Source organism: Hemicordylus capensis, chromosome 3 (genome assembly GCF_027244095.1).
Source record: "Hemicordylus capensis ecotype Gifberg chromosome 3, rHemCap1.1.pri, whole genome shotgun sequence".
Classification (NCBI taxonomy): Eukaryota; Metazoa; Chordata; class Lepidosauria; order Squamata; family Cordylidae; genus Hemicordylus; species Hemicordylus capensis.
In genome coordinates, this window is record NC_069659.1 from 282,166,195 (window position 1) to 282,179,361 (window position 13,167).

Below are 13,167 nucleotides of genomic sequence, written 5' to 3' on the forward strand. Positions count from 1 at the left end.
TTGTCTGGGGGCCCCACTGCCTGGAGGGGCACCCCAGAGGCACCTCATGTGACTCCCCATTGCCCCCTGCCCAGCCCCATAGCCTCTCAGCCACTTGCCCTCTTCGCCGTCTCTCCTGCTTGTTCTGCTGGCCCGCAATCGAAGCAGCAGGCAAGCTGCAAAGAGCTCCTTTTCTCCCGCCTCTCAGCTGATCGGCGGGTGGGCGGGGCTTCCACGGAGGCCTCCGTGTAGGCCGCAGTGAAGCCTGAACTCGAGTAGCGCCCAAGCCAGCCAGGAAGGAGGAGGTAGCCAGAGTGGCCAGCACTGCTCTCTGCAGCAGAAGACTCCTTGCTGCCCTACTTAACCCAGACCAGCATTTGCCAGGTAGAGTGTGAACTCCTTTTTGTGGTTACCTTTCCCGCCGCCCCCCCCCCCCACATATATAGGGATCTGCTTGCCATAGGGCTTGGATATGGGGGGGGGAGGGACTGAGAAGTCTCTGAATATTTATTTTGAAACAGCTTGGAAAATTTGCTGACTTAAAAAAAACTATCTAAAAAGTCCTATAAGTGGCTTGTTTCATGGCAGAAAATTGCAAAAACTTCTGGAACAGTATTTTATTAATTTTATTTATTCATTCATTCATTTATAAATGCACTTATATTCAAGTTGTTTTGCAACCCAGAAGGTCTGAGTGAGAACTGTGAAGCATGTGTGGTGCTTTTATTTTATTTTTCTTGTGTGTGAACTGCTCCCCAATAACTTGCAGGGATTTCAGGGTAAATCTGGCCAACATGTGAATGCAGCACCTCCATTCCAGAGGAGATGTGTCTTAAAGGGCTTTAAAAGCCTCCTGTGAAAAACCTCCTGCAATCAAACTTTACTGAATTTGTTCAGAATTCTGGGAAAACAAACATAGGTTCACCCTGCATGGTTGAAAGTCTCCTTTGCTAATCAGCAGCGAGGGGCCCATTCTAATAATTCATCTTTCTAGTGTGTTCTAGGCATTAAAAGTAATACAAATGTATAGTACTCAATGTATATCACTGTATATTGTGACGTGTGTGTGTGTATTCAGTGAAATGTATTTGCAGGCAGCATACTTATTTTGGAATATCAGACTTAAATCCTTGGGGGCCTGGGGTGTGCGGAGGCCCTGGACTTTGGGGGGGGGGGCATTTTAAAATCTTGTCTCTGGGCCCACTCCAACCTTGCTACGCCCCTGGTAATTAGAGTCCTGGGAACTGAAAGAGGTCCTGAAAAGGAGTTTTCGTGTGTGGTTAGCTTAACTTATTTAAGAGAGCTGATTTGTCCCCAGCCTGCTGGGAACTCACAACATCTGACTTGCAAACCTTAATCTGAATGGGTGAAAAACTCTGGTATGTCTGACAGACACTCCTTGTCCTAGCCCTATTATATTTACTGTACTATCTCCTTCCAAAGTCCCACTTCTATCTCCTTTACTAGTCTCCTGCCCATCTGGTCCCTCCAAAATATTTTGTACTTTGGGTGGGGGGAGGATCTAGAAAATTTGTTCTGGTTGCAGTATCTAGATTTGTATAAAACTTGGCACAGCAATGGGTTCCAGTTTTTAGGTGCACGTTTGTTAAGGCATCAAATGCAACCAGCTCTGTTTTGTTTAATCTACTTTTCTGAATTGAATTACAGTTACAGGAATATGTTTAGCAAATTGTGGCTTGGGGTTGTTCCTTAGTTGAGGACACACTGATCTGCTGTTTGACTTGAGCACTGTGTGCAATAATACTATTGGAATGACTCCATTTCCTCTTGTAAACTTGTGCTTGCTTGCTCTTCCAAACTTAGAATAGGCTCAGAACTAGTGTGTTTCCTTTCCAAGCCTGCCCTTTTTTGTTGTTTTTAGAGAGTTTGGGAATGACAACACTTAGAGGTGAACTGATAGTTAAGCAGCAATGGGCACTTCAAAGGTTATCCTCCACTAAAGGCTCATGACAATGAAGTAAGATGTGACAGTTCTTTTAATACTTTGAAGATAATAGCTATGATCGTGGCTTCCATTTATTAATTCCAGCGACTCCACCAGCACTTTATCTGTACAATTCATAGTCTGATAAGTACTTGCCTGACACACGCTTGTGCTACTATTGCAGAAATTAGCATTCACTAAGATGGCATGGAAGCATCTTACATTTGTGTTTTGGCTTGAATATTCTGACTTGTTAATATTGACTGTTCATCCTACTTCTTACTGTGTTTAATTTCAAGGGAAGAGTGATGATACTTTAACTGCTTGCAGTTCATAGCTGTGAGTGAGCCCTTCATACTTGATAAGACATATGATAAGGCTTGGAAGTGGTGTGTGTGTGTTGAAAATGAATTTATTACAGTTCACTTTTGGGTGCCAAAACTTTCAAGAGTCTATTTTTAATAATGGGAGGCAACCTTGGGGGACAAAAGTGTATGTGTTTAAGCAAAAGTTAGCTAACTAGGCAAATGCACCCTGCCATGAATAATTCAGCCCTTTCTTTTCTAATTATACTAATTAATAATTGTGTTCGTACGCACTTTCCAGACTAGCTGCTCATCAGCAGCAAAATGCCTCCATTCGGGCAAGTCACATTCAAAACGTAAACAGCAGGGGGAGCAATCTCGCAGCAACTAACAACTGAAAAAACGGCAACTTTTTCACGCCAGATATACGAGGTCCTAGCTCTATATCACAGCAATTAAATTTGAAACAAGGCATCAAAAATGTGAACAGTACCCTGCTGTCTGTGTAGGGACTGCAGTGTCAGGTCGAAGGAAGCATAGAAGCACACTTCAGAGATATATCCTGACCCCATTGTAGGGTCTAGTCTGGAAAATGCCCTACTGCTCCTGCGTCCAGTTGTCAATTTGCCTGATGTGTAAGTGTTGTGGTTGAGTCATAAAGAGTTGTTGAATTAGTGCTGGGAACCAGACACCAAGAGGTTCAAAGGGAGGGGTCATTGCTCAGTAGCAGAGCATGTGCTTCACATGCACAAGGTTCCAGGTTCAATATCTGGCATATCCAGCTGAGGCTTGGAAGAAGTCTCTGGAGAGTTGCTGCTGGTCAGTGAAGACAATATAGAAGTAACTGGACCAATAGTTTAAGTGGGTATACAGAAGTTTCATATGTTCATAAGCCACAGATCAAGATGCAAGTCAGCTCAGGCCAGAGCCGTGAAAGACTGTCCTTGTCTAGGCAAAGTCCCAATCAACATGGGGAAGTCCTTTCTGTTAGGAAGAACCATCAGGCAGCCTGGACAGACAAGTCCCAAGATCTGGTACTTGGGAACTTCTGTGTTGCCTGGGGAGATACTCCAAACTGTCGTCTGTTGTTTAAAGCGTTTTCAGCTCTAGCCCCAGCAGCTCTTGACTAGGAGTGTGCACGGTTCGGTCCGGCACAATAGAACAGACCGCCGGACTGGTCCGGAGGTCCGGCAGTCCAGATGGGCGGGGGACTGTTTCTTTAAGTGGGGGGTGGGGGTGGTAGTACTTACCCACCCCCGCCGCTCTTCCCCCACCGGCGGTGGGCCGTTGAAAAATTTGTATTTCCCCCCAGTCGTCATTTGTATTAGGCTAAGCCTAATAGGCTTCAAAGAGACGAGCTTTGTAAGAAGTTTAAAGTTTAGTTTTTACTAAAAACTTTGTAAAGGCTTTAAACTTTGCAGAGGCTGAAAAGAGACGAGCGCTAGCAGTACGCATGCGCCCTCCTCGGCGTGCGCACTCGTCTCTGACGCTGCCGCGGCTCTTTGAAGCCTATTAGGCTTAGCCTAATACAAATGACAACGGGGGGGAAATACAAATTTTTCAACAGACCGGCGCCGGAGGGGGAAGAGTGGTGGCGGGGGGGGAAGTACTACCACCACCACCCCCACTTAAAGAAACAGTCCCCCTCGTGCCGGACCGGGGGCCCACCGGACCATGCACACCCCTACTCTTGACAGCAGGTGGGAAGACTGATTTTGGCTAAATAATCAAATAGAACTCTGTGGTTTGAAAAAATAATAAAGAATCCATAGTTGGTGGAAAACAGCTTAGAACCAGTATTGGGGCTTGAATGATAACTCACTTGTGTAGCTCACAAAATGAAAACATCATATACCAAAATAAGAGGACTGTATCTAATTTATCTAGATGCTAAGTGCCAACCCTAATTTGTAGGGACAGAGCAATTAACTTTACTGATTCACTCAATAAAGGTTGATAAAACAGACTTGGTGCCACCCCAAGTATTTCTAATGCCACTCTGATATTGGAATCCGGTGTTATCACGATAAATGCCAGAGCTTGCTATCTAATAATAATAATAAACTGGGCAAGAATCAACATATTGCCCTCTGGTCTCCTTCCCTTGTTGTTACTGGATAGGCACTGCTCGAGCTGGTGGGAGAACTGTGTCAGGAAACTCTGTCTCTATGGTTTTTCACCTGAAGCAATCCTCTCTGTGGGTTTGGTCAGGGCCAAAGAACTTATGAAGGATCTGAGATATTGAGTTTCAGAAAGACCTGTTGGTGAAGGAGCAGCTCTTACAGTAGTGGTAGGGAATAGAAGATTTGGCATTGTCAGGTCAGCAGGCCGTTACAGGAAAGGAGACCAGAAATTTAATAGCTGTTTCCCCTTCCGGCTGTCCTGTCGGCTCTCAGGCCCCAGTGTGCAGTTCCAACCACCCTTGGAACCTGACGTTGCTCCTTTGCAATGCCAGGTCAGTTTAAAATAAGACTGAAATAATCCATGATTTGATCATGGATGAAGGAGCCGACTTGGCTTGTATAATTGAGACCTGGTTGGGGGAGGCTAGTGGCTCACCTCCTCCCGACTGGATACTCAGTGGTTGAGCAGGTTAGGGGAAGGAGGTAGGGTATGTGAAGTGGCTGTGATCCATCAGAATAACATCTCCCTTACTAGGATCCCTGTGAGAGAATTGGACCATATTCCATGTGTGGATCTTAGCCTGGGAACTCTGGATAGATTGGGGATTCTATTGGTGTACCAAGCACCCTGTTGCCCAGTGGAGTCCCTAGCTGAGCTGACGGAGCTGGTCATGCTGCTGGTGTTGGAGTTACCCAAGCTTTTGGTGGTGGGTGACTTCAGTGCTAACTTTGGGGCTGGCTTGTTCATAGTGGCCATGACAACTATGAGTTCATACTAGCCATGACCACTATGGGCCTATCACAACTGGTCATGGGGCCAACATAGACTGCTGATAACACCCTCGATCTTTTGCTCAGATCAGGGTGGAGACTCCTTGAGTGTCTCCATTTTCATGGATGGACCACCATCTGGTTAAGATTGTTTTCATGGCCACAACCCACTCCTTCAGGGGTGCAGGACCTATTAGGATGGTCCACCCAAGAAGGCTGTTGGATCCTATAGGCCCTGGAGGGTTTTAGGGTTGGTTTTGCCCATGATTCTGGTAGAGACCTGGAACAGGGAGCTTACCAGGGAAGTAGACACTATTGCCCCTAAGTGTCTTCTCGACTCTGCTTCGAAACTAGGTCCATGATATACTGAACAGCTGCGGGAGCTGAAGCGGCAAGCAGCAGCATAGGGAGGCTGGTGGTGGTCTGTATGTGGCCGTGGCCCCCTGGCCATGCCCCCAACATCTGACGTCAGACACAGGGGTCCAGCTAGCTACGCCCCCTGCATCTGACATCAGATGCAGGGGCGTAGTCTGCCTCCCAAATGGGGCCATGGAAACCTGTTTGGAAGGGAGATCGTTCTGCGCTGCATTGGGCAGCACAGGCCGGAGCGAATCTCCCTGCCTTAAAGGCAGGGAGAGCCATTCCAGCCGCGCTGTCAATGCTGCGCAGGCTGATCTCTCCCCTAAATGGGGCAGCGCAGCCCTGTTTGGGTGGGAGATCAATTGGCCCTGCTGCATTGGCAGCAAGACCAGGAGTGGCTCTCCCTGCCTTTAAGTCAAGGAGAGTCACTCCAGCTGTGTTGCCAATGCAGCATGGGCCGATTTCAGCTCCAATTGTAACTTGTATGTCTTGATGCATATCTGAAGTACTTTGTAAAATGCCACTCAAACATATGCATCCCAGACTAATCTGGAAACAGTTGAATTATAACAATAAAATTGGATAGATGGTAATATCAGCTGGCCTTCCTGTGAGTCCAGTGTTTCAAAGCAATTAGGAGCTGATGGCTGAATAACTTCTTGTACCAAATACTATCCCTGCACATTCCATAACATGCTTTCTTGCCCTGAAAACTGCCCTGGGATTTACAGTTGGCACCACAGCATGCTCCTGTGGGTAGGCATTTTGTAGTAATCAGCCTAGCCTGATAAATCAGCATAACAAGGGCTGGGTTGTCCTAGGGATCTCCCTGGAAGAGGCAAGCCCTTACTTATGCTCTAAGGAATAGATTTGCAGGAGTCAGCCCAGTTTTCATGAAAAGGGAAAAGCAGCCTAAAAAATGAGAGGCAAAGATGTGTCCTCAGATTATGCATGGTTTACCCTGGAGGCCATGTTTGCCTCATTAGAGAAGATTTTGGTTTAGAGAATTTGAAGCTCTTTCATGTATCAAATTATGGCTTTTAACATGTAAGAGAGAGCAAATTTTGCAGCTCATGCACTTTGAGCATTTGGCCGTTGGAATGTGTGCATCTATTGGAGTGCCTGAGACAGAAGCTGCAGAAATTTGTAGCTTTAAAAGGTTGTCCAGATTATAAACCTGACAGAGCAAATGCTTGGCCAGATTGATCAAGATGAGAAGCTCCAGGCAGCAGGACTTTGGTGACTGTCCTTCTTAATGTGTGTGTCAAAACCATGCACTGGATAAGCTCTGAGATAAGCCTCCAGTACACTATTGCTCGTGGCGGCTCACAACAATAAAATAGATACAATGTACAATAAAATTAACCAAATTAAGTAAACAAGTTAAAAGTCAGGTTAAAAACCACAATCAGTATTAAGTTTCAAATTAAAAGCTATTTTAAAAGCTAACAAGTTATTCTAGTTAGAACTAATCGGCCTACTTTCCTTTCACAGTCTCTACAACTGGACTAAATTTGGTTCAAACAAGTTCGATCTCTTGCACCTCAAATGTTTATGCGCTCACTATCTTGGATCGGGGTGGATGACATCTCAAACTACGCCATTGAGGTGTCCCTCTGTGTCCCCACAACTGTACCCGGTTTGGTTCATATTGGTTCAGGCATTGCGAAGTTGGGGGAGAGGAGGGCACACGGACAGACACACACACACACACAGAATGCCGGATGATCTCATAATCCTACTCAAAAGTAGGCTAAAACTGAGAATTATAAAAACTAAAGGACCTACCAGATGCAACCAAAGATTAAAAAGCCTCTTTAAACAGATGTTTTAAATTGTGTGGTTTTTTTAACATTGAGGGAGGGAGCATGGTGAAGCTCTTCAGGGAGGGTGTTCCAAAGCAGAGGGGCCACAACTGGAAAGACCCTGTCTCTAGTCCCCACCACCTGGATCTCTGTTAGTGGTGGGGACATGATCAGGGCCTGAGATGATGAACAGAGGGCCCTGGCAGGTTCATATGGGCAAATGTGGTCCGACAAGTACCCCGCCCCCAAGCCATGTAGAGCTTTAAAGGTCAAAACCAGCATCTTAAATCTAGCCCAGAAGCAGACCAGTAACCAGTGAAGAGGAAACTATTGTATGCAAAGCTTTTGATGGACACAAAGTCATATTAATCTTTCAATGTGGTTTATATTTGTCCAAAATTTGGCTGCCTGGGACCTGCTCCATCTGCAGTACAAAACTACTGCACATTTGTGCATTAGATCAATATAGTGACAATGCACCAAATCAGCCTGGCAAACTGGGACCCACCAGCTTTTGTTTTGGTTACCCTTCCTACATGGACAGTCTAAAAAACAGTTTTAACAGTTTTGGTGTGCAATCCCTGTGATACTCCCTAGAGGAAATACTGCACCCACCTTGAAATTGCTTAAAATGGAGGCATTTGTGCAAATACTCAAACAAAATTCTAGAGTGTACACATGACCACTCTCCAGGAAGCTTCTCCACTGCAAAGTTCAGACATGCATTGAAGTACTATGTGCATTATTTGTCTAGCAACTTGCTTGTTTATGCATTATTTGAAATTATGGTAGGGGAAATTAACCCGGGGAGCGGTAACCTGCTTTAGTGGTAGAGCACCTGCTTTTCATACAGAAGCTCTTGTATGCTCAATTCCTGGCCTCTCCAGATAGAGCTGGGGGAAAGCCCTCTCTGAAAGCCAGGAGAGCGCCTCCCAGTCAGCTAAGCAATCCTGAGCTAGAAGGACTAGTGATTGGACTTGACACAATGCAGCTTCCTTGATTCTTGCCTGTCCAACCTCAAGCCAGTTCTGAGATGTTTCTGATCTGGTAGTTTTTCTGCTTCTCTGCTGTGTCGCAACTTTGGGTGGAACTACACCCAAAGGGAGGGGGGAAATGGGGCTATTGGCCCATATTTAACTTGCTACCCTAATAATAGGGAGCAGTTGTGGAGGACTACAGTGGATGGGAAGAGGTGTTCAACCTTTACCTTACTCATCAATGTTCCCCTGTAAATACCACACCCTAAACCTTTTCAATAGGAAATGTGATTCTGTTGATTCTTCTGGACTTCTCAGTGGATTTTGATACCATCGACCATGGTATCCTTCTGAGTCATCTCTCTGGGTTGGGACTTAGGGGCATGGATATATGGTGGCTCCACTCCTACTTGGAGGGCTGTACTCAGAAGGTGGTGCTGGGGGATGCCTGCTCCACTCCTTGGCCTTTGGCCTATGAGGTGCCACAGGGATCTATTCTGTCCCCCATGCTGTTTAACATCTACATTAAAGCTCTGGGAGAGGTCGTCGGTGGGTGTGGACTGCAGTGCCATCAATATGCTGATGACACCCAGCTCTACCTGTCCTTTAAATCAGCAGACACCGGGGAGGCAGTGGATGCTCCGAACTGGGGCTTGGAGGCTGTTCTGGACTGGATGGGGACAAACCAGCTGAAACTTAATCCAGATAAGACTGAAGTGCTGGATTGGTAAAACTGATCAAATAGTGAGGTAAATCTGGCCTTGGATGGGGTCATGCTCCCTCTGAAAAACAGTCCACAGCTTGGGGGTGTTTCTGCAACTGACACTGTCCTTGGAGGCACAGGTGGCGGAGGTGTGCAGAAGTGCCTTTTACCAGCTATGGCTGGTATGCCAGCTGCAACCCTACCTGGAGAAGTTGGACCTGACCTCAGTCACTCATGCTTTGTTAACATCCAGATTGGACTGCTGCATTGCACTCTATGTGGGGCTACCCTTGAAGACAGTTCAGACACTTCAGCTGGTCTAGAATGCTGTTACATGGATGCTCATGGGCACAAGTCGCTTCATGGGTGTCACACCCATCCTGCGGCAGCTTAATTGGTTACCAGTCCACTTCCGGGCTAGTTTAAATATGCTAGACTTGACCTTTTAAAGCTCTACATGGCTTGGGGCTGGGGTACCTGTCAGACCACATTCACTTATACGAACCTGCCAGGGCCCTCCGCTCATCCTCTCAGGCCCTGCTCATGGCCTCGCCACTGACAGAGATCTGTTTGGCAGGAACTATGACAGGGCCTTTTCGGTTGTGGCCCCTTGGCTTTGGAATGCCTTCCCCAAAGAGCTTCGCCATGCCTCCCTCACTGTTTATTTTTTTCATTGAAAACACATCTGTTTAAAGAGGCTTTAAAATGTTTAATCTCTGTTTATATCTGGTAGGTTTAGTTTTTATAGTTCTTAGTTTTTCGCTTTTAAAATAACTTTTAATTTGGAACTCTAAAAAAAATGCCATTTTAAATATGGTGTTAGCCTGGTTTTTAAAAATGTGTTTAACTTAAATTTGGTTAACTTTATTAGTCTTATTTTACATTGTATCTTTGTATTAATGTTGTGAGCTGCCCCAAGCAGTAGTGTACTGGAGGGGTGGGGCATAAATGTTTTAAAGGAAAGAAAGAAACTTCACACAGTGCTGAGCTCCAAAACTTTAAATAAACCTGGCTGGTGGAAAATGGCCTTTTGCGGGGGTGCATTTGTAAGGTAGAACTGTCAGATGAAAGAATGGAATTGAGCACCCCTTTAATCTGTCACCACTTTCACATTATTGTGGCAAAAGCTGATTTGGAGATGCATGCATGCCGAGAACATGTAGGTCTGTCCTGAGAGCACATGATCTGAGGGCCAAATCACAAGTTTGGCCTTGCATTTTTGTCTTCAATAACTTAAGTGGGCTCCCTCTGACTGCTATTCAGGACCACAGTGCATGGGCAGGGGGTATTTAATTATTTCTCACCATAGCCCTGATGAAAGTTGTGCCCTTGAAACTACTACTGGCCCTAGAGGGGAAGCTTCCATTATCACCAATGGAAGCTTTTATTCATGGACATTATTTTCATCAGGATCATGATGAAACAGAACTTAAGTCCCCCTTCTCTGTGTGCAGTGGCCCTGATTCTGATCGGGCTCCCTGCGACTGCTACTTAACTTTCTTTAACTTGATGTTAATTTGGCCCTTGGATCAAGTGTTCTCCGGGAGAACTGCATGTTACCTTGGCAAGTGTGCATTCTAAACCAGCTCTTTCCATAACAATATAATGTGTGTTTAACATGAAACACCTGGTCTAATAGTTTCCATCTCCTAAATGTCTGCAAGCCACACTGCTACCTTTAGGAATATTCTTCCATTATCTTCATCCCTGCCTTGTCTTTCTCCTTCCTTTCTCTTGGAAGCATAGCTGCCTTTACCAAGCTGAAAGAATTCACATTTGCTACACAAGCTGAATTGGGTCAAATGCCAAAGTACTTAGGTGCTCTCCAACTGTTGGGATACTCCATCTGGCAGCTTCTTGGATTCTCTCCCAAGTGGTTTCACACATCTGTGTGTGGAATACCATTGCTTTAACTTTTTCTGCCTGTAACCTAGTTGATTAGACTCTGGAGTGTGAACCAGTTTTCCAAGAAATGGAGGTGATTGTGGAAAAGGAATCTGACTTCACCCTTTCCTCTGTCTCAGCTTTTTCTTGGCTGGCTGTTTTGTTTAAGACCAGAAGAGCTAAAGGGATGGGAAGTGGTAGGGGGAGAAACTATCAAGTAAGCTTATGTGTGTGTTTGGTGAGGGGGAGATTTCTACAAGGAATCTCAAGCTATTTTCAAAGTACTGTCTTATAAAGCAAAGCCAGACACTGCATGAACAAGAATGTATTAGTGTGTGGGGAGGATAGCTGGTCTTGTGGAAGCAAGCATTAATTCCCCCCTTGCTAAGCAGGGTCTGCCCTGGTTTGGATTTGAATGGGAGGCTACATGTGTGAGCACTGTAAGATATTCCCCTTAAGGGATGGGGCTGCTCTGGGAAGAGCAGAAGGTTCCAAATTCCCTTCCTGGCATCTCCAGATAGGGCTGAGAGACTCCTGTCTGCAGCCTTGGAGAAGCCACTGCCAGTCTGTGTAGACAATACTGAGCTAGGTGGACCAATGGTGTGACTCGGTATAAGGCAGCTTCCGATGCTCCTGTGTGTGAATTATGTCCATCTGGCTAACTAGCTATAGTACTAATACACCTGTTGCAATTACAGAATTTAAAATAGAGAATTAGCTAAACTTAATAAATGAAATGGTAGAGAAGAGAAAATCTGATGTTATGTGAAGAGCAGTCATGGCAGCAGAAGTGGAACCACATGCAAGGACAAAATATACAGTGTAATTTAACTAGGCAGGGCACTGAATCCTTTAACAGATGATGCCCACATTACCTCCCCTGTGGTTTTGCTGCACAAATACATAGACTTGCTATCTTAAAACTATATAAATTATCCAGATCTTCAAGAGGGGCCAAGTATTATTCCATAAAGCATTAGAATCCAGCGACATGGCCCAGTTTGTTCATTCTATTAGATGTATATGCCACTCAGCTGACCAATGTCCTCAAAGTAGTTTACAAAAAATCAACCAGAGTATTAACAATTAAAAAAAACACCCCACTCAAACAGCCAGTGAGTCAATACAGAGTCAGCAGAAACCAGGATAGCCAGAAATTACAAATTAAATGCTTGCTGGAAGAAGAAGCCTGTAGCTGGTGCTTAAAACAGGTCACCAGGCAAATTTTCCTTGGGAAGGTATTCTGTAGATGGGTGGGGGGCACTTCTCTCCCTGGTAGCTACTAATTGCACCACTGGGGGGAGCAGCACCCAGAGGAGGGCCTCCAAAAAACAGGCAGGAACATATATGAGAAGGCACTCCTTCAGGTGGACTGAACCTAAATCATTTAGGACTTTAGAAGTTGGTGCTGGCACTTTCTGAATTGAGCCCAGAAACTGACTAGCACAATCAATATAGCACTGGCATATATGTTCCGAAAGGTTCATGCTAATGAGCAGCCATGCCACCCTGTTCGGCAGTTGTGGCCTCCACGTGTAACAGGTACCCGGGACATGCTATTTCATTGGTCACATTTCAGTTGTACCGAACTGTGAAGAAAGGATTAGATGTAGTAAAGGTAAAGTGTGCTGTTGGGTTGGTGTTGACTTCTGGCGACCACAGAGCGCTGTGGCTGTCTTTTGGTAGAATACAGGAGGAGTTTACCATTGCCATTTCCCGTGCGATATGAGATGGTGCCTTTCTGCATCTTCCTATATCGCTGCTGCCCGATATAGGTGTTTCCCATACCTCTGGCTTGCTAGTTAAGTCATTTCCCAGCTGCGCCATTAGGTGCCTAACTTCAAATGTAGGTGTCAAGTTAGCCAGAGGATGTCGGGAATCCAGAGCCGGAAACTCACTTGGGTGGGTTCAGTCCTTGTACCTGCCAGGACCACGCACACCTGCCTCCAACATCTTATCTACATGTTTCCAGCTTTCAGACCTGCCAGTGGCCATGTGAAATGTGCGCCTACTCCATTGTATTCTTGCATTGTTCCTGTAACAACCACTGGAAAAGACACACTGCTGGAATGAATGTGACTAGCTTTTACAGTATAAGGGAAGCACCAGTTGAAAGATGTTTCTTGCCCTGTAAGGAGGGCAAAGAATATCATTTACTTTGCTTCAATCACAGTTCCATAAGCATTTTAAAAATGATCCCTGGCTCCAATTAACCTATTTTCAATGTGAGAATTGAGCCCTAGACATTGTGACATTTAAAGGTGCCACTGAGCATGTACAGAGTAAGTCCCTCTAACTAATTGCCTCTGGAAATT

General features: G+C 45.4%; 1 protein-coding gene across 5 annotated transcripts in view; it reads left to right on the forward strand.

Moving 5' to 3' along the window:
• The window catches only part of SH3PXD2A (SH3 and PX domains 2A), a 439,126-nt gene that overhangs the window by 290,623 nt on the left and 135,336 nt on the right, over window positions 1-13,167 (forward strand). Inside the window, exon 1 of one of the 5 annotated variants that reach the window (XM_053311878.1) lies at window positions 280-363. The exons of the other annotated variants lie outside the window; for them this stretch is intronic. The gene's annotated coding sequence lies outside the window, so the exon portion shown is untranslated. Of the gene's footprint in view, window positions 1-279; window positions 364-13,167 lie in introns of those variants that run through there. 5 annotated transcript variants of the gene reach the window in all.